General features: G+C 40.5%; 2 long non-coding RNA genes across 4 annotated transcripts in view; one reads left to right on the forward strand and one right to left on the reverse strand.

Moving 5' to 3' along the window:
- LOC149129196 (uncharacterized) overlaps nucleotides 1–19,967 on the reverse strand; it is a 71,345-nt gene extending 51,378 nt beyond the window's left edge. Inside the window, exons 1-3 of one of the 2 annotated variants that reach the window (XR_016240299.1) lie at nucleotides 19,830–19,967; nucleotides 19,632–19,746; nucleotides 19,236–19,300 (exon numbers count right to left, since the gene is read on the reverse strand). This is a non-coding gene — a long non-coding RNA (uncharacterized LOC149129196). The remainder of the gene's footprint in view (nucleotides 1–19,235; nucleotides 19,301–19,631; nucleotides 19,747–19,829) is intronic. The other variant, XR_016240298.1, reaches the window with a different exon arrangement.
- The window catches only part of LOC149129198 (uncharacterized), a 31,580-nt gene that overhangs the window by 6,693 nt on the left and 1,911 nt on the right, over nucleotides 1–22,976 (forward strand). The window lies entirely within an intron of this gene.

Below are 22,976 nucleotides of genomic sequence, written 5' to 3' on the forward strand. Positions count from 1 at the left end.
AATTCAAAGCAAACTGACTTTTGCTCAGGGCATTGGGCAACCAGCCTCCTCCAGTGGGTTCCATTCAGCTTCTATTGTCATACATCCATTCTACATAATGCTGAGGAATTTCAACCATGTTTCGTGGTCTGCTACCACAACAGCTCCTTTATAGGATCCAGTTAGCTCAAGACATCATCAGGAGGATCCACGTCCGGTTTCGGCCCCTACTCCCCTACCATTTTGACGTGGCGCCTCCCCCCCTTTCGGAGGTGTCTTCAGCTCTGGTGTTCGGTGCATGTCTTCTTTCTTCTATTCCCTGGCCTCTTCAATGCAGCATCAACGAGTGTCAGCGTCCAACTGATTGTCTTGTCAAATTCCCCTTTTTATACCTGCCGCTAGGCTCCAGCAGGCTGCCCCAGCAAGTTGTCACGTGACACTGTCTAAATTTCCTGCTGCTAGGGTCCAGTAGGCAGCCCCAGCAAGTCTTCGGGTCATCTTGAAATGGCCACCACCGGGTAGCATGGGATCTTTGGCCTCCCTTTTTTTCACACTCGTTATCAGGTAGTACTCAAGTCATGGTTGTTTTCAAGTCCTGCTGATTGGTTAGGTACAGAATGGAGCCAGTCAGATGGAATCCCTTGCAATGGTCACAACCTCGCTCTTCTCAGAATCTCTTTGTTTCTGACCTGATCTGCCAGTGTGCTCTCAACATCTTTCTCAGATACATTTCATTGAATACAATTAGTTTTCTATTCCTCTTCGTTGTCTTCTTCCAAATCTTTTTCTTTCAACATGGACTCCAAATTGAAACTCAATCCAGCTTCTTCATTAACTTCCACCCATAATCTTTCAGTCTCGTAACACTCTCGTTATGTTTCTCTTCACTGGTTGTCATTAATATAGATTTTTTATTGCATTCCACGTTTCAAGTTTTGTCTTTAGTGCAGGGTTTTTTGGGGGTTTTTTGTGCTAAGTTATGAGGGTAGGGTGGAACAAACCAACAGCTGTTGTTATCTAGTAGGAGAGACAGACACAAAGGCACACACAGACGCACACATACATACATACATACATACATATATTCAGTCAATATGAGAATAAAAAACTCTTATAGGGATGGTTCTGTCTAAGTTACATAATAATAATTATATATATATATATATACACACATATATATGTATCTATATGTATGTACATGTGTGTGTATATATACATGTATGTATATATATATATATATATATATATATATATATATATTATGTCCTTACTTACGCAGGTTGCCAAAACTTCTATATCGGACAGACGAGCCTCCCATTACGTAGATGAGTAGCTGTCCATAAGGAACAAATAAACCTCCCTCAATACCGCCAAATTCCACTCAGTGGCCACATAGACTCTTGCGCCAGAAACAAAAACCCTAAATTCATTATATTCCCTTTCTATCAATGTAAAGACAGAATCTCCACACAAGAAAGAATCAACAAGGAGAATCTTTTCATAGAGAAATTCCAACCATTTCTTAACACACATACCCCTCAGTGACCTTATTTCTCTATGAACAGACACAAACTTCCTGTTGGGAAAAAAAAAGAGTTCATAACTCTAACTAAAAACACTTGTCTCCCCTTACACAAACTTCCTGTTTTGACACCACATTTCCTGCTTAACACAAACTTTTAACCCTTTTTTTAAACCTAACAAAACTCTCAACTCTCATGCATCCTTATTTTTCCTACCAATTTATACATGAACTACTATTGAACTACAAAAGCTCAAAGACAATATAATGTATGGGTATATTTATTATTTTTTTATATATTATTGTTTTATATATTATTTTCTTCATTTTGTACTTCTTTGTAAAAAAACATTTTCATTCTCCTTCTTCTTGATAATTTGCTTCTTCGCAATGAAAACCGGTTAGAAAAAATCTTTATTAAATTATGCTTCCAGTTCAGCATTCTGGTTTTTTTCATTTTCCTATATATATATATATATATATATATATATATATATATATATATATATATATATATATATATATATATATATATATATATACATGTATATATATATATATATATATATATATATATATATATATATATATATATATATATATATATATATATATATATATGTATATATATATATATATGGTGAAGGCACATGGCTTACTGGTTAGGGTGTTGAGCTTACAATCATACGGTCAACAATTCGATCCTTAATGGTGCGTTGTATCCTTGAGCAAGACACTCTATTTTGCATTGCCCCAGTCCACTCAGCCGGCAAAAAAGAGTCGTAGTTGTATTTCAAAGGACCAATCCTGTCCCATTCTGTGCGACACTGAATTCTCCTGAGAACTATGTTAAGGGTGCAGGTGTGTGTAGGGCACTGATCCAATTGAAGGAGGTTGTTCCGTCAATCAGATCAACCGGAACACTTGCATCAGCCCACATCAGGGTGTGAAAGTGCATGGGTATACATATATATATAAGTGCATGGGTATACATACATATATATATATCGGTTTCACCAGTTCTCAGTCAAATCGTCCAACCCATGCTAGCATGGAAAGCGGACGTTAAACGATGATGATGATGATGATGATGATATATATATATATATACACACAGACATACACACTGCTATATATATATATATAAATATATATATACACACGCACACAGATGCATATATACACACACACATGTAACTATTTGGACTTTGAGTATATGCCTATTCTTGTGTCAGTCAAAGCACATTCACCGTTTCAGGCTACCTGATGTCATCCTCCACAGAAACTCTACAATTTTCACTGGATTTATGTCAGGAAACCCACAATGTTTGTTGTGTTTATTGTTGATAAAAGAAACAGAAGATGGATTTAGAATTTTTTATTCAACATGACAATCGTTTCAGCACATCCTTCAATCTGTCCCACCCACATCAGTGAAACTGAGTTCTACAAGTGCTGTGTGTCCCACCTACACTTAACAAGAAAACTTCTTACACAATGAACCAAACTACATCTCTTTCTCACGCATTATTTTTACCTCTCACTCCCCAATCTTGTCGTCCTCTTGGCCCAGGGCCACTGTATCCTTACTCTCTGCTTGCCTCCGACCTGTGTATTCTACCCACATGCCTTCTCTCACTCTAGTATTGCCATCTGCTAGCCCCCCCCCCCCCAACCTGGATGTTCCACCAACACATAACAAGAACATTTTGCCCTCACCCTACCTCGACAAACCAATCCACGTCTCTTCTCTTTCTCGCAATTCCTCCTTCACTCCACAATCTCCTACAAATCATGCTTACTTGCTAATGGGAGTTTTGGCTCCCTAAACATCGGAGACAGAAGGGACAGTCACAACTGGATTGCCTGTGATCATACTTCTGCTTACTCAGGGTTTAGCTGGAGCAAAATGACAACATAAGCACACAATATCTGCCCCCCACCCCATCACCCTGCCCCTCCCCACTGCTCCTGACACAAATCAGCCCACATGTGGGAACTGGTCTTCATTTAGAAATAGCAGACAAATCTCCCTCAAAATCACACCACATTGCTGTCTTCAAAAAACACGAGATCATGTTGGATGGTCAAGGATGGAAACCCTTTGATCATAAGTCAAGACTCTGACTGTAGCTGAAACCAGGCAGAGGGAAATGAGAGCTGTTGCATGGTTGCTCTATCTGCTGAAAATAGCAGCTAAATGATCCTCACCTCACTTCTGAACTTCTTCAATAAAGAAAGAAGGACACCTGAAGTCATGCACTTCTAAATATGAGATGGTCATGGTTGAGGCATCTGTGGTCATAGACCTTCTCCACCGAGACTGGCCTAGGGTTAAACAACGAAAAACCAACAGTGACACTTATAGAACAGGATGACTCCATCACCACCAGGCACCAGATAAACACACACACACACACTGACCTCCCCCACCGTGTTGTGTGTGAACAGTTTTCTGTTGCCATGGAAATGTTGACATGAATAATAACAACATGGTGGTGGTGGTGGTGGTTTAGTCCCAGGTCAATCCAGTCACAGCAGACACTCCAGCTGTGACCATCTTGCCTTTCCCCTAAAATTTTGTTTATACAATGTAACTATTTCTAAAATGGGAGCCATTTCAGGGAGATTTGGCTGCTATTTCTCCCAGCTCTAGCTACCATGTAGATGCCTCCCACATTGGTCCATACATAAGAGAGGAGTAGGGTGTGATTTGAGGGAGATTTAGCTGCTATTTCTAATAATGTAGTTAGTAGTGGCGGATCTCCCTCATTGGTTTGTGGTGGAAAGTGGTGGTGGTGAAAGTAGGAGTTGCAGCTTAGGTGATAGTAGTAGTGGTTATGAAGTGAGTAGCGAGTAGGGCGGTCGCAGTGGTGGTGGTGGTGGTGGTGGTAGTTCTGGTGGCAATTTTGTGATGGTATATGTTGCAGCACTTGTAGTGGTGTTGGTAGTGGTGACAGTGGTGGCTGAGGTAGTAGTGGTGGTGGTGGTGGTGTTGTGATATATGGGGTTTTATTTTTTTTAGGAAGTCTTCCAGGCCATGACCCAGATTTTCGTTATATTTTCCTGGTGAATATGAGAATGAAAAGGGCCTACCCCAACCCCACTCACTGTACCAGGGTGTATAGTCTCTCTTGCTCGTACAAGTGTGTGTATACATATCTATATATTGGTGTGTGTGTGTGTTTGGTGAGATGAAGTAATGCTACTGGTGCTGGTGGTGGGGGTGGGGTGGGAGGTCCCTGGCAGTGGTTTTTCTCTTTCTTGGGTTGCGGCTGTTTGCAGCAATGGAGACTGTGACAATTGCTAGAATTATTTTGAAGGGGGTAAATGTTGCAAGAATGGCCCAAGAGAATGGGCCCTACCCGAAGCATGGCACCTTTTAACTCAAAGAAGGACAATGTGAAAAGGGCACTGGTTGTCGGGTGGTGAGTGGGGACAAAGACACACACACCTCCCTCTCCTTTATAATTACCGTTCCTTCCTCTCTCTCTTTCCATCCCCTTCCACTCCTCCCCACCAATTACACAAACCCCAACGTGAATACCATATTGCCAGAGGAAATGAATGCATGAACCATCATCCCCTGATGTCCATGGACACGACGGACTGGACTGTAATCGTCCCAGGAATAAACACTATGATCATGAAAACATGCAATTTGTAGAAACGTGCATAGCAACGTATTGAAATATTTCTAAATGCCATCTATGGATTATTATTATTATCATTATTATTATTATTGTTACTATAATAACATGCACTTTATTCAGTTTCTGTCTGACAAATCCACTCTCAAAGCTTGGATTGGCCTGATGCTATAGTGGAAGACACTCGCAAGGCAGTGAGACTGAACCCAGAACCATGTGGTTGAGAAGCAGGCTTCTTACCATCCAGCCAAGCTTGTGCCTCTCTCTCTCTCTCTCTCTCTCTCTCTCTATATATATATATATATATATATATATATATATATATATATATATATACTATATATAAAACAGGGATGTGTGTGTAATCGCTTTTCACGTGAAATCAACTTCACCAAATGCTTCCATACTTGTAATGCATGAATAATTTGACTTCGGATAAATCTTAGGCTCTTCATTTGATTTTTTTAATTAAAAATAAATAATATTGCTTTATATTTAAGATTTACTTCTTTAAAAAGGTTCCTCAATGTCAACTTCCGGTATTGACGTAACAACGGCAAAAAGATTCACTCTCTAATTTTTGTGTTCGTGTGTATGAGAGAGAGAGAGAGAGAGAGAGAGAGAAAGAGAGAGAGAAAGAGAGTATATACTACATACACACCGCTCTCTCACATGTCTCACACACATACACACGCACACACACACCCCTTGACTCACTCACACACTGTCATACACACGTGTGTCTCTGTAAATATGTTTGTATACATTTATGTATGTGTGTGTTTGTAAGAGACAGAGTGTGAGTGAGTCAAGGGCTGTGTTGTCATATGCATACATCCAAAGATGTATGTATATTTATGCATGTACGTATACATGACAACAAACCTCTCTCTCTCACTCACACTGTCTCTTACAAACACACACATACATAAATGTATACAAACATATTTACAAAGACACACGTGTGTATGCGCGCGCGCTCCGGTATTGACCTAACAACGGCAAAAAGATTCACTCTCTATTTTCTGTGTTCGTGTGTATGAGAGAGAGAGAGAGAGAGTAAATACTACATACACACCGCTCTCTCACTGTCTCACACACATACACACGCACACACACACACCCCTTGACTCACAAACACACACGTACATAAATGTATACAAGCATATTTACAAAGACACACATGTGTATGCGCACACGCGTGCGTGCGTGCGTGGGGGGTTCCACAATCGCCATTTGTCTCAATTACTCTTGTGATGATATTCACGTAAATCATTTCTTTCATCTAATCCCCGTTTTAATTTTCGTAAAAGTTTCCAAGTACCAATGAGGCTTTTTGGCACATCTTCAATTTTCCCCATTCATGAGAGGCGCCCATCCATCATTCATCTGAGTGTCCATCTACAGAATGTTCTCAAATTTCTATACAGCATATTTTGCCTTTTTTTTCTTCAAGTATATAAGCAACAATTTCATTCCCGAGCAACGCCGGGTGCTTCTGCTAGTATATATATATATATATATATATATATATATATTCACACACACATGCATATGGTATGTGATGCGATATGTTAAATTCATGTATATGTATGTCTGTATATATATATATATATATATATATATATATATATATATATACACATACATACACAGCATATACATGAACATGTGTGTGTATTGACTAACATGTATGTGGGAGTTAATGTCATTGCATGTCACTATACATGTATGTATGTACTGTGTGTGTATGCATGAATGCAAGATATATATAGGTATGTGTATGAATGTGTGTGTGTGTGTGTGTGTGTACATGTGAATGTATGAGTAACTCTATATATGTATCTGTGTATGCTTGTATGAATGCAATGTATGTATATAAGTGTGTGAGTGTGTTTGTGTATGCGTCTATGTATGTATAAATATATTTCATTAAATAATCAATGAAAGACAAAGAAAACAACATTGACACCAAACAGGGACAACACCCCACCACCACCACCACCAACAACAACAAAAACAACAAGGACAGTAAAAGTGTGTGTACATGTTTGCACTCAAAGTGCACCATCTGTTTGCAACTGGTGGCCACCCCAAATGCCAATGATCATATTGTTATGGAAATCTGTGGGTGGTGTGATTGTTTAGCCCTAGGCCAACCCTGATACGGCTGTTCAATGAACAAAGGCGTTCCAATCACGACCAACCTGTGGATTTAAAGTAAACGTACAGGGCTACATTATATCAGGTCGTTAAGAATGAAATGATCCGATTTTGAACTGAAAGTTTATTTTACTTTATCTCAACGAAAAGCAATGCAGTTAATCAAAGAATGCACCTAAATCATCAACACAATTTTGCCATTTTATCAATAACTTATTTATGCTGGTAGCAAAGAATTCTGGAAAGCAACATATAAGTATATGCATATATACACGCATACATGTACATGCCTCCTTATATATGTATATATATACATGCATATATTGGTACAGGGCATCAAAGAAATGTGAACAAAAAGAGAAACGAGAACATAAAAAAAACACAAACAATGAACATCGAAAGAAACAAACAGAGAAACGAAACAGGCAACATAAAGAACATTCCCTTCATCAGTTGCCCCCTGTTTTATATACTCCGCATTTCAAAGGCAGAGACCAGATGAGACTTTCTTTAAAACAGTCCTTCCCGCAGAAGGTTAAAGTGGTAACAAAAACAGAACAACAAGAACAAAACAGTAAAAACAAACAGTGAGGACTGTTGAGACTTAACGAGCTTTGAGAAGAGACAGGTAAAAGCACATGGACTTGCATGGCTTCCAATTAACAGCCAGGGACCCTCACCAATTGGGAAGGATACTACGTAAAATGAGAGACCACTTGAGACCTGCAGCAAAACAAACTTTCGAAAGTCGACGGGGCCAACTTCCAGTCTGAATCTTGCTGAAGAGGACCATCTTTGGGAACTGGCTACTTGGTATCTGAATCACATGGCCAACCCAGTAGAATAGGCTTCCTTCCAGTTTCCATCTACAAAATTCATGTCTAAGGCATTGATTGGTCTGACAGTATAGTATAAAAGACTTAGCCAAGGTACCACACAGTGGGACTGAACCCAAAACCAACTGGCTACAAAGGGGTCTTCCTGACCACACAGCTTTGCCTTCTTGTAATAAATTTTTCAACGAATGTAAAAGAATCCCTTTTTTTTGGAAATGGTGGATTTCGAAGCACAAACGTGAAGCTAATAAATAGAAACATGGAAACTATTTGGAGAGTAAAAATCAAAGAGGCTGCCAGTGAGACTCAAACCCACATCTTTGAACATGACAGATGTTCTACCATTGGACCAAAGCATTTTAGAAACTGATTTGTTTTTTTTTGGGGTCCAAAATAGTTTTCTCAACTCAGTATTTACAAGGCCTTATTTATAGCTTCCTCTGTGTACTTCAAGACGCTTCGAGAAAAAAAAAGCCGTGTATGAGGGGAGAGGGTGTGAGGGAGTGAATATATCTATGTATATATATATATATATATATATATATATATATATATATATATATATATCATCATCATCATCATCATCATCATCATCATCATCGTTTAACGTCCGCTTTCCATGCTAGCATGGGTTGGACGATTTGACTGAGGACTGGTGAAGCCGGATGGCAACACCAGGCTCCAGTCTGATTTGGCAGAGTTTCTACAGCTGGATGCCCTTCCTAACGCCAACCACTCAGAGAGTGTAGTGGGTGCTTTTACGTGTCACCTGCACGAAGGCCAGTCAGGCGGTTCTGGAAATGGCCACGCTCAAAATGGTGTCTTTTATGTGCCACCCGTACAAGAGCCAGTCCAGGGGCACTGGCAACGATCTCGCTCGAAAATCCTATGAAGGCCAGTCAGGCGGTACTGGCAACGGCCACGCTCAAAATGGTGTCTTTTATGTGCCACCCGCACAAGAGCCAGTCCAGGGGCACTGGCAGCGATCTCACTTGGCTTGCCGGGTCTTCTCACGCACAGCACATTTCCAAAGGTCTCGGTCAGTAGTCATCGCCTCGGTGAGGCCCAATGTACGAAGGTCTTGCCTCAACACCTCAGCCCAGGTCTTCCTGGGCCTACCTCTTCCACGGGTTCCCTCAACTGTTAGGGTGTGGCACTTTTTCACGCAGCTATCCTCCTCCATTCTCACCACATGTCCATACCAGCGCAATCGTCTCTCTTGCACGCCACAACTGATGCTTCTAATGTTCAGCTTTTCTCTCAAGATACTTACACTCTGACGGGTATTCACATTGACATTACACATCCAACGGAGCATACTGGCTTCATTCCTTGCGAGCTTACGTATGTCCTCAGCAGTTACAGCCCATGTTTCACTGCCATGTAGCATGGTTGTTCGTACGCATGCGTCATACAGTCTGCCTTTTACTCTGAGTGAGAGTCCCTTTGTCGTCAGCAGGGGTAAGAGCTCTCTAAACTTTGCCCAGGCTATTCTTATTCTAGCAGCTACACTTTCAGCGCACCCACCCCCACTACTAACTTGGTCGCCCAGATAGCGGAAGCTATCGACTACCTCTAGTTTTTGACCCTGGAATGAGATAGAAGTTGTTTCCTGTTTGTTTACAGTCTTTATTGCACCTGAACATCTGCCACAAACAAAAACTAACTTGCTAGTTAACCTGCCTTTGATGTTGCTGCACCTCTTATGTGTCCATAGCTTGCACCGGGTACATCTTATAGAGTTACTACCTACTCCTTTTCTACATACTGAGCAGGGCCATCTACCTGAAGGGGTTTGTGTTTTATCTACCTTCCTACTTATTAGGATTTTGGTTTTAGCTAGGTTGACTCTAAGGCCCTTCAATTCTAGACCTTGCTTCCACACCTGAAACTTCTCCTCTAGTTCTGATAGTGACTCCGCAATTAGGGCAAGGTCATCAGCATAGAGGAGCTCCCAGGGGCAACCTGTCTTGAACTCCTCTGTGATTGCCTGGAGGACTATGATAAATAAGAGGGGGCTGAGGACGGAACCTTGGTGGACCCCTACCTCTACCCGGAATTCATTGCTGTACTCATTTCCAACCCTCACCTTACTGGCAGCATCTCTGTACATGGCTCGCACAGCTCTCACTAACCATTCTTCTATCCCAAGTTTCATCATTGACCACCAGATAAGGGATCGGGGGACCCTGTCAAAGGCTTTCTCCATGTCAACGAAAGCCAGGTACAGAGGTTTATCCTTAGCTAGGTATTTCTCCTGCAACTGTCTCACTAGAAATAAGGCATCAGTAGTGCTTTTACCTGGCACGAACCCAAACTGCATCTCATCTAAATTGATTCGCTCCCTAATTAGTTGGGCTATGACCCTCTCTGTAACTTTCATAACCTGATCTAGCAGCTTGATGCCTCTGTAATTATTTGTATCTAAAGCGTCACCTTTACCTTTGTAGCAGTTGACTATGATGCTGCTACACCAGTCATTGGGTATGACTCCTTCGTGTATCACCTGGTTCGTAATACGGGTGACTAGGCTATAGCCAACACTGCCAGATATTTTGAGCATCTCTGCAGTGATTCCTGATGGGCCGGGGGCTTTCCCGGTCTTCATACTCTTAATTGCTTTATCTACCCTGGTACTATCAACTCGGATAGCTGGTCCCTCTATTGGGTCGACATACGGCAGGCTCTCTTTCTCCCATTCATTCTCTTTATTAAGCAATCTATCGTAGTGGCATCTCCAGACCTCTTTCTTTGCATCCTCATTTAATGCAAGCGTACCATCATCCATGCGAACACATTTCTCTCCTACAACATCACTATTCTCTCTCCTACACTGTCTTGCAACACGAAATACCTCGAGTCTTTGGTCCTCACGGCGCAGAACATTGGCAAATCTTTCCTTATCTGCTTCCCCTCTGGCTAAATAAACCTGTCGCCTAGCCTCCCTTCTGGCACATTGGTACAATTCCCTGCTACCACCGTTCTTCCAGTCCTTCCAAGCCTGTTTCTTTTGTCTAATAGCCCTGTCTACCTCCTTGTTCCACCACCACGTTACTCTGGGTTGGGAGGGGACCTTACACCACCCACAAATCTGGTTGGTGGCTTTCAACAGGTTGTCCCGCAGAAATCTCCAATTGTCTTCCACGTTGTATGATGCTATATCCCCTTCTATTTCGTTAAATGCTTCAAGTAACTTGTCTCTAAGTCTCTGTCCGTTTGCAGGGTCTTTAAGCTTCCACACCCTTCTCCTCCAAGCCTGTCTAATTCTGGGCACCCATTTTGCCTTGATCCCAAAGTCGCTAACTACTAATCTATGTTGTGGGGTACATTCTTCGCCAGGGTAGGTTTTGGCATTTATAAGCCGCTCTCTTTCCCTATTTCTGGCGAGGATGTAGTCGATTTGGCTAGAGTGTCTGCCGGAGCGGTAGGTGACTAGGTGACTGGCAGGTTTCCTGAAGTTGGTATTGCAGACCATAAGATCGGTTGCATCACAGAACTCCAGCAGTCTGGTTCCCTCCTCGTTGCGGGAACCGAAGCCATAGCCTCCTTGTATGCCATGGAAGCCTCCAGCACGACGTCCGACATGACCGTTGAAGTCTCCAGCCACAAAGAGAAGGTCCCTGTCACTCGTCGACGAGGTAGTTTGCAAGAGGGTGTCATAGAATTGGTCTTTCAGACCATCTGGTAGCCCCGGTTGAGGTGCATAGGCTGAGATGACAGTAGCTAATCTATGATGAAGCACTAGTCTGATCTTAAGTACTCTGTCACTTACTCTAACGACCTCGATTACCTTATCCACCCATTTCTTCGCTAGAAGTATTCCTACGCCCCCGACCCCGTCAGTGTTCCCTGCCCAGAAAATCTTGTACCTGTGTTCTTTGCCTGTGAGGAACCTCGCAGAACCTCCTCTCCATCTTACTTCCTGGATGCAGCACATATCTACGCGACTCAGTTCAAGCATCTCAACAATTTCACCAGATCTACCTTTCAGCGTGCCGACGTTGAGAGTGCCAATCCTAACAGTATGGGTGTTGGGGGTGTGGGCCTGTAGCCTGGGAAGGGGAAAAGCAGTGTCGTGTACCTGAAAAGAAAACTTGCAATTGGAAGAATTCATAAGCAAAACAGTACCTACAACCTGCAAACATTTCTCAAACTTAATGCGCTACCCAAAGGTAGGGGAGAGGATGGCCAAGGCCACTAGATGGGTTCCGGGAGACAGCCGAGGTTGACAGGATGACAGAGGAATGAACTTCCGGTGGAGGGGGTGGGAGGGCGGGTTACCGCCAGCGAGTAGATAGGGCTCTTAATTGTAGATTTTAAATATTTGAGAGACAACAATGCATAAATCGTAATTTTTAAAAGAGCAATGAATTCTAGGTGAGTAGAATATAACGTAGCATGAATTTAGGAAGCTTAGAAAATGAATAAGTATGAATTTAAGACAACAACTGAATTCAATTGAATTTCATGGAGAGAAACAAAATAAATAATAGAGGGCAAACTAAAGCGCGAAGGTATGAGATGTTTGAGGCCGTAAATAAATAAAAAATCTCTATCTTATCTGCATCTTGGACATTTCGTCGTAGTATGTCAGCGAGATAATTTAGAATGGGTTTCTCATTTATATATAGCCAGAACCTGAAGACCTTAAGGAAAAACTATGAGAGAGAGAGAGGATGGAGGGGTAGACAGAGGCATGGCGGGAGAAAAGATCATCATCATCATATATATATATATATATATATATATATATATAAAGAGAGAGAGAGAGAGGGGGAACCAGTCAAGCAGCACATCACGCTGTAATTCTTGGGCTGAGAAATATGTATGTATATATATAGGTGTAGGTGTGACAATGTGGTAAGAAGCTTGCTTCCCAACTACATGAGTGGATTTGGTAGATGGAAACTGAAAGAAGCCTGTCATGTGCTTGTATATATATATATATATATATGTGTTTATGTCTTCGTAACTTAGCAGTTTGGCAAAAGCAACTGATAGAATATATACCACGCTTAACACAAACATAAATACTGGGGCCAGTTCATTTGACTAAAAGTTATTCAAGGCGGTGCTCCAGCATGGCAACAGTCTAATGACTGTATTAAGTAAAAGGTGAGAAAAGTGACAGAGGGTATTGCTAGAGACAACAGTTAAAACAACTTAAAAACCTCAAAAGCTCAGTGCTTTGGTGGCTTTCGAGTTGCTTTAACTGTTGTCTCTAGCAACAGCTGATGCTGGTCACTAGCCTCACTCACTTTGGTGACTTCTATTGAATTTGGTTGTAGGTTCAAATTGCTAATAAAGCCACCCATTTTATTTGTTCTGTGATGATATACCTCTCAGTATACGTCCTCACGGTCCTTCTTGTGACATTGAAGTTGGCCTATTTGCTATTCTGGTGAGGGTCTTTGCTATTCAGGACTTCTTCAACACCACCAGTCACCAACCCCGACCCCGACCCCCATTCCGTGACCATCCCCTCCATGAGAAGCACCATCTTACAGTCAGTCTTCACCACATGGTCTCCTAAGCCTTTCTTTGTCTCCGTCTTCAACTGTTTCCAATTGCTTTGGCCATCAGACGTCTCCCCTTCTACAACTGCCCCCCTCTCCTCCGTGTTCTTCACGTCTCCATAGCAACACAATCCTCTCTCTCTTGGCTCACACCATCGGACCCCTTCTATGTCCAGTGTATTTCCTTTCAGCTCCTGGTTTTCTGTGTATGCAGATTCAAGGACAATGCACATATACATACATGCATACATATATATATATATATACACACACACATACATACATACAGATATACATATGTGTGTGCATACATATATGTGTATATATATTTAAATATATACATGCATACATAAACTCATATATGTATGTGTATATATGTGTGTATGCATATATATGTATATACGTGTGTGTGTGTATATATACATGTATGTATATGTATCTATATAAATGTATGTATGTTTGTGTGTGTGTATACATATTGTGTATATGTATATATATATGTACACACATATATATACATATACACAATAATTCATAGATACATACACAAACACATATATATATACCCATATAGATGCACATAATATATATGTATATGTATGCACATATATATATATATATATATATATATATATATATATATATATATATATATATACGTATACACACACACATATATATGTATATATATACACAGATATATGTACACATAATACACTTTTTGTCGTTGTTGCTATTAATGTTTCTGTTGTTATTGTTGTTGTTTTTTGTTGGCCATCAAAGCGATCACTAAACTGGCCAATCAGCTACACCCATCTCTCTCTCTCTCTCTCTCTCTCTCTCTCTCTCCATCTCTTTGAAAACACTATCCCAACCACTCAGTTTTTTTTCATTATACACTTACATACATACATACATACATATATGCACACACACACACACAACCACATAGTTCTGGGTTCAGTTCCACCATGTGGTACCTTGGGCAAGTGTTTTTTACTACAGGCTTGTGAGTGGATTTGATAGATGGAAAATGGAAGAAGCCTCCGTGTGTGTGTGTGTGCGCGTGTATGTGTGTACATATAAGGCAGCAAGCTGACAGAACTGTTGGTCCTGAGACCAAATTGCTAAGTGCAGTTTGTCCATCTTTACATTCTGAGCTCAAATGGGAGGTGAATATGCAGCATCTATTTAACCATGTGACATCGTTAGGATATCACAAGCATTCATATTAATGCAAACATGTAAGCATGATTTCTTTCATGCGTGTATATATGGGCTTTTATGCAGATAGATGTATGTATGTCTGTGTGTGTGGGTGTATGTGTGTGTGTGTGCATGCACATGTATGTATATGTAAACCAACAGGTCTACATACAGACGGGTAGGTACATAGGGTATATGAACAGACAACCACATATGCACATAGACACTGAAACACATGACCACATATATACACACACACTTTACTTCACACAAAGACACATGTCCACACATATGGAGATGTACACCCATACATAAAAACATGGTACATAGCAGCAACACACACACACACACACACACACACACTCAGACATGCACACACAAGGAGACAGAGGTACATACATATACACACATGCACACACATACATAAAAACACACACAAACACAGGAATATGCAGAATACATACATGCATACATGTATGCATACACACCCATACATACATATATACATATGCACACACACAGACATACATACACACACATGCACACATACATACACACACACTGAGACACACACATGCATAAATAACGGACAGAGTCAAGACTATTGATAAGTTTGCAAGACGCAACGAAAGTTTTAGGAAAATAAAAATAAGAAATAAGTGGAAATGTTACCGGTGAGTGTTAAATTTGAAGGCACAATAAGAAAATGACTCTCCCCAGACACAACAGAAGATGCTTCAACACACGAAATGACATAAAAAAGTCTTGCAAACCAAATCCCAAAAAACGAAATATATATATATATATATAATTATATGTATATATATATATATATATTATATATATATATATATATATATATATATATATGTATACACACATATGTATTTATTGTGTGTGTCATCATCATCATCATTTAGCGTCCATTGTCTATGCTGGTATGGGTTGGATGGTTTGACTGGGTTGGCACACTGGAAGGCTGCACCAGGCTCCTCTCTGATTTGGCATGGTTTTCTATAGCTGGATGCCCTTACATGCCAATTTGTACTGTACCAGTATCTGCCACAACTGCGGTTTTGCTCAGCTTGATGGGTCTTCTCAGTCATTGCCTCCATGAGGCCCAACACTTGAAAGGGACTCAGTCACTTTGCCTCCATGCAACCCATGTATATATATTATATATATACAACAAATCCATTTCAGCACAATCTTCTTTGTTTGCACGAGCCCTTCTTCTAACAAGCATCAGGATTGGGATTTTCTGCTATCGTGTGGGAGCCTGATTGGTGAAATCAACTGAAATACTTCTCTAATATTGTAATGTCCTAACATATGTGCATGGGCACCACATAAAAAGGAACCCAGTTCACTCTGTAAAGTGGCTGGCATTAGTTAGGAAGGGCATTCAGTCATAGAAACCATACAAAACAGACAGTAGAGCTGCTCTGAAGAGTGCAGGGTTACATAATTGGACTGTTATCTAACAACCTATTAAGCCCCAAGTGCAAAACCGACTGGTAAGGATGGCCACAATGGATACATAGTACTATAATACTGTACACTTCAATCAATATATATATGTATATATATACACACGCTTTCCCAAGGTGCTATGCAGTGGGACTGAACTTGAAGCCATGAGATTACAAAATTAGTTTCTTTCCCACACAGCCATGTCTCTGTCTGTATGATAAATTTATTAAGTTTTCTTTTTTGTATATCACTACCTTAAGAATATAAAGGGTTGCTATTTTTAGTACAGTGCCTATAGAAGAGCTTCAAGTAGATAGTGGAGAACTGTTCCACCCCAGTCCAATATCACAGGACCATATGTTTATTGTGTCTTCAGTGAATCTGTTTATGACACAGATGGGGGTTTGCCTTATTGAAATTAGCTTTAATAAATTTTTTTAAAGGGTGGGGTTTTGGGGTTTTTCTCTCAAAGTATTCTGTTACCCTATTTTTATTCACAACCCATGGGTGATTTATCTGAAACTCCTCTTTTCACCCTCCTTCAAAACTTTTTTTCACAACAAATCCAGATACAATTGTAATCTACTCCATTTGTAAAGAATTTTATCTTCAAATATTCATGTTTGTTGCATGCAGCTATGAGGAAACAAAGTTACGGTATTGGGGTACACTTCTGTTGGACATTAATACAACCTTGAAACGTGTATCTCACAGTGAATTAAGACTGAATTGTGAAGTTGAAATCTTCAATTATAAAAGCCTCTTGAAAAGCACATGATAATTAAAATACATTAAAAGAGACCGACAGAAGTACTAGGCTTGCAAAGAATAAGTCCCGGGGTCGATTTCTTTGACTAAATGGTGGTGCTCCAGGGTGGCCACAATCAAAATGATTGAAACAAGTAAAAGAATATATTGCTAAGGCATTGAGATCCAAATAACCTGGTGTGAAACTGAATATACACCAGAATGACACATTAGTCAAGTAGAGAGCAGTAATAAGAAAAGGAATGACAAAGGAAGGAGCAATCATCATAGAAAGTTCAGAAGATGATCGTTTATTCCTTTCTCATCTCTTCTCTTCTACATACATGTACACACACACACATATAACTACAGATACATGCAAATTCAGGGATTGGAACAGGTAAACATCCCAGTAACATATGTCTCCCAGCTAGCAGAACCTTATTCTCTTGCAGGTTAATTTGAGATATTTTGACAACAATGTAACCTTCACTTAACTAAGGTGTATTCACCCTTATCAGTAGCTAGTGGAGTACCCCTCGTTAGGCTAATTACTATTTCTGAGGTTCTGCTGGTGATTTTATCTCCTCTGTTCCCTAATTTTGGAAAACATTTACAATCTTCTTTGACAATAAACCACTAATGTTCTTCAAAGTTGCTTTTTATACTTTCTACTATGGACTGCTTGAAGCTTACTCACTTCCTACACCTTGATCCTGAGATCTTGCACTTAAATATATACACACATATATATTTACATATATCAATATCTCTCTATCTATCAATCTAATACAACAGCAAGACTCTCATCGGCAAGACTATTTAAGCAGGAGAATTAAGACATTCGCTCTCTTTCTTCTTTCCCATTTCCTCTCACGCTTTTACATAGTGTTGGTGTATTTGTTGATTGTGTGAGGAGGGGTCGACTGTCTTGTGCTTTCTCTCCGCCTTAAGCAGGATCAGCAATGCCAACAGTAAGGAACATGTTCTATTCAGACCTTAGGGGGTCCGAATTGTCCTGTTCGGAGGAGGGGCTCGTACGAGCAGTTGATAGGATGGACAAGTGTTTAAGGAAGAAGAAAGATTTGCTGAAGTGACAGAAGTCACAAAAAAGGAGGTGGACCTGACAAACATGGAGAAATATGAGAAGATGGCACGTAGGATCGGTGGTGATGCTAAGTTGTCCCTACTCCAGAAAGTATTGGAAAATATGGGTAAGAAAACAGTAAATATATAAAGTGTACTCAGTGGAAGAAAGGAAAATTGAAAATGTTGAGGCAGAGGAAGCAGATTTGGAACAATTGTGGTTCAAGAAGGCAGGAAAGGCAAAAGAATATGCTGTAACCACAGAAACCTACATATCTTGGAAGAAGGACTTCCAGGATTAGGGTGGAGAGAATCCCACCAGAAACAGATGTGGCTTGGGTTGTGGCGGCTGTTCTTCTCGGAAGTAAAGAAGAAATAGCCGTCCTGCAGGCCACGAAAACAGAAAATTCTGTATGGAAAGAGCAAACATTGGACCTGATCATATTGGGTATTGGCAGAACCACTGAAAATATGGTGGAAACGGTGACCATTGGAGATGTAGTGTTGAGAGTGGGGGTGGGGGTGGAGGGCAGAACCCCTCGTTGCTTTAAATGTGGCTAAAAAAGGCCTCTGCAGAAGCAGAGAAGTCAGGAAGAAGTTAGAAAGGGGCCGGAGAAGGTGCAACAGGAAGAAAAGAGAAACAAAGAACAGTGGATGGTAGCTGAAGGAAGAGGAAGAAAGGACAGATTGAATTAGAACCCCAAGCCATACACCCCGTCCCACCCCACCTTCTCAGACACCCCCTCCACCCATTCCCCTCCGATACAAAGCAAGAGAAAAAAAAACAAATACAAAAAAACACAAGGCTCAACAGGCTCCCCCCCCCCCACTGGAAATTGTTTCGCGCGTGTTTGAAAGGCGTAGACCAAGAAAGGATCCAGAAGAGAACAAAATGGAGAAATGCAAGATTTGTGCATGTCGATGGATGGACAAACACTGAGGTGTCCGAAAGCCAAAAAAACGACGAAATATTGAGATTCAAGAGGGGTTATAAGTGTTGGAAGGTGAAATGTGATTTAAAGACGATATCAGACAATATAAAGTACGACGAACTGACCCAGAGATACTCCACAGCCATTACAAGCCTTCAATTCCATTACAACTTTCTCTCTCTCTCTCGACCTATAGAAAGACAAATACACACTTTATATACCTACAGACATCTATATAAACACACATGTAATAATAAACAGACACGTTTCCTTAGAAACCTTTCACTAAAAAACACATTTTCGAAGGTGAGGGGCGTGACTGCATCCGCACCCTTTTTCTTTAAACATGTTTTATAAATGACATTTGGCAGAAATACGTTTGAAAACAATAATAAACGAATGCTGAAATTATAAAAATTAGTAGTAACGAAGTCTGAACAAAAGCAAAAGCATGTTAGTGTTTTGTTTTGTCTTTATTGAAACAAGCGAAAGCCAATTAAAAGGAAATCTCTTTGCCTTACCTTGTTCGAAAATGTCTGGAATTCAGCAGAAGACATCAGCTGTGAAATGGTTTTGGCTTCTTTTGCGATTTCTGGCGCAGAATTTTTCAGCGAATAACTTGTATTTTTCGATTTTCTGGAGATAGAATTACAGAATAAAGGTGAATTTTGTGGTTTATGCTTTGTCGGGTGTTGAACGAGAGAAATGTTGAAATTTACCTTTTTTTCACACATTCGAATTCACCGCCATTAATATGCGCACACACCTGCTATTGCGCACGCGCACGCGAGTCGTGACTAGTCGATCCTACAATAACAATCTATTGCCAATGCATGTATGCACAAAACATGCAGGACGGTTTGTTTTGGTTTTTTTTAACAAAGTAAATAAAACACATTGTAAACAAAACGCAAACACCCTCATACATGTTTTGTGCGTGACGCGCACGCGCGCTAGGTAGTCGTAGGCTCCACTAGTCACGTCTCGCATACGCGGATGCGCGCCCTGGATCCAATCTTCTTGAATCGTACCTTGATATAATGTTTTCATTTCAAAATAAAACCAACAAAAATAATCTCCCATAATCTTTACCTCCGCTGATTTTTACATGCCCCGATGACCGATCTAAGAAATTTGGGGAACGATTTACCGTCTGGTGAATGGAACCGAGTATATGCAGATTCCAATAGCTTGCCAAATTGTCAGTCATAAATTTTATGCAAGAACGTTTTGTCTGATAACATTCTCCAACATCTCTGCACTCCTATCGAGTAGACGTTGAAGAAATCCTTTTTCTGGTTGTGGTGTCATAACATCCAACAACCCAAGTTTTGCGACACATTCGTCGTCCATTGTTCTTCTTTTTGAAGAACAAACTTTCATGGAACTCCACTCTATGGTCCGGACCAGCAATTGGAGTTTTGTCCGGCACCAGTTTTTTGCCAAACAAACATCTCTACAGAACTGGTGCCACTGAACGGCAGTTCTTATATCAATGCAATTTATTCTTGCAGATATCGTGACAGTTAATTTGAAAATGAAAAATAAAATTAAACACTAAATAAGAAAAAAAATTCCATATAATGGCAGCTTGGAGTTTTCTCCAAAGGTTCCTTTTCTGATGGAAAGAGGGTTCTTTTTTTGTTTTTTTTTACTTTTAGCTCACTTTCTTTTGACAAAATCCTGTCAATAGAACGACTAGAATTTTGAAAATTCATTGAACAGCCATGCTACATGGCAGTGAAACATGGGCTGTGACTGCTGAGGACATGCGTAAGCTCGAGGGAATGAAGCCAGTATGCTCCGCTGGATGTGTAATGTCAATGTGAATACCCGTCAGAGTGTAAGTATCTTGAGAGAAAAGCTGAACATTAGAAGCATCAGTTGTGGTGTGCAAGAGAGACGATTGCGCTGGTATGGACATGTGGTGAGAATGGATGAGGATAGCTGCGTGAAAAAGTGCCACACCCTAACAGTTGAGGGAACCCGTGGAAGAGGTAGGCCCAGGAAGACCTGGGCTGAGGTGGTGAGGCAAGACCTTCGAACATTGGGCCTCACCGAGGCGATGACTACTGACCAAGACCTTTGGAAATGTGCTGTGCGTGAGAAGACCCGGCAAGCCAAGTGAGATCGCTGCCAGTGCCCCTGGACTGGCTCTTGTGCGGGTGGCACATAAAAGACACCATTTTGAACGTGGCCGTTGCCAGTACCACCTGACTGGCCCTCGTGCAGGTGACATGTAAAAGCACCCACTACACTCTCTGAGTGGTTGGCGTTAGGAAGGGCATCCAGCTGTAGAAACTCTGCCAAATTAGATTGGAGCTTGGTGTTGCCATCCGGTTTCACCAGTCCTCAGTCAAATCGTCCAACCCATACCAGCATGGAAAGCGAACGTTAAACGATGATGATGATGATTGAATGTGTGCAAGCAGACGGTTTTTTTCATTGGCAATATGTTTTGTTTTCAGATAATCTATAATGTTCTCTGGTGCAAGGTACAATAAAAGTTGCAATCTGGGTGCACACAATGTAAAATAAATTCGGAAAAATAGCAACAACTGCTTCTTTTTAAAGGGTACAAATATTGGGAAGAAGATGATGATGAGTGTTGCTGATGGGATGTTCACACACAAACACATACACACACACGTAGATAAACCTAGACGAAGTCACATTCTGGAAGTATGTTTAAAGTTTTTAGAAGACGTATGACGGAGAATTATTCAATATCGTGTTTGCTTCTATAAGAATCGCTTACTTTAAAGCGAAAAAACAAGACCGACGTATACAACAGGTGTGTAGAACCTGCTGTTTCGCTTGTTTTAGCCGTTCATAAGTGATCTATAAGTAAACATTTCATACAACGACCATGACGATGTCACCTTTTCTATCCGAGTATCGACCTTCAAAGGCATCCATCATCACCTTCATTCACTCTATCTCTCGGCCTTTCTCTCTCATACGTGCGCGCACCGACACAAAAGCCTAATTTTGCTCTAACATCATGGTTCTATGCAACTGTTGCAATATCACTCTTTATGAAGGAGTTTTTCCGTTTCCATTACATTTTTCCTGGAACACGGTATCCTGCTGTTTACCCACATTTGTCTTCCTCAAATCACACCCTACTCTCTTATCTATGTATATATGTATGTATGATCCAATGGAGACCTCTACATAGTAGCCAGACCTGGTAGAAATAGCACCCAAATCTCCCTCAAATCGCACCTTACTGTTTTATGTATGTACACATGTATATACTAGCTGGGGCGAACACTGTAATTCCTGGGGAAGCAGGGCTTATTCCTTGGTTCCGTTCTCATAATTGTTTCGCTAATCCAGTAACAACAATACAAAGTATGTAGCCCTTAAAACGGTTTCTGTGCATTTACAGAGAATACTGAAGTGTCTTACACAGGATCTTGTTGTTAGGAATTCCTAATAAGTTATGAATACCCAAATTGTGAAGTCAGTCATGTAATACCATGAAATTAGTTACCCGATAGTAAGAGTTCACATAAAGTAGCGCCGAAAAGGGCTGTAATACGTTCCCAGAGTATATAGAACATACGGGAAAATACTAATAAGGTATGTATACTAAAATCATGAAGCATGTTACGTAATAACAGGCTAATCAGATATGAGACAATAACAAGTCAAAGTAAATAATTGTGAAAAAGGCTTTTGTGTGTTCCCAGAGAATATTACCCTCAGCAGCGCTAATGTTGGTATATTCGTGAATAAGTCACTAACCGAAATAAGGGGATCTCTTGTTTAGGAAAATACTATTTACTCGTTTAAGCGATACCCTACTGATTTTACCCTTTTTACACCTGTTACCTCTTTTTTCTCTTAATATTTTTCTC

Source organism: Octopus bimaculoides, unplaced genomic scaffold (genome assembly GCF_046866305.1).
Source record: "Octopus bimaculoides isolate indiv1 unplaced genomic scaffold, ASM4686630v1 contig120, whole genome shotgun sequence".
Lineage (NCBI taxonomy): Eukaryota > Metazoa > Mollusca > Cephalopoda > Octopoda > Octopodidae > Octopus > Octopus bimaculoides.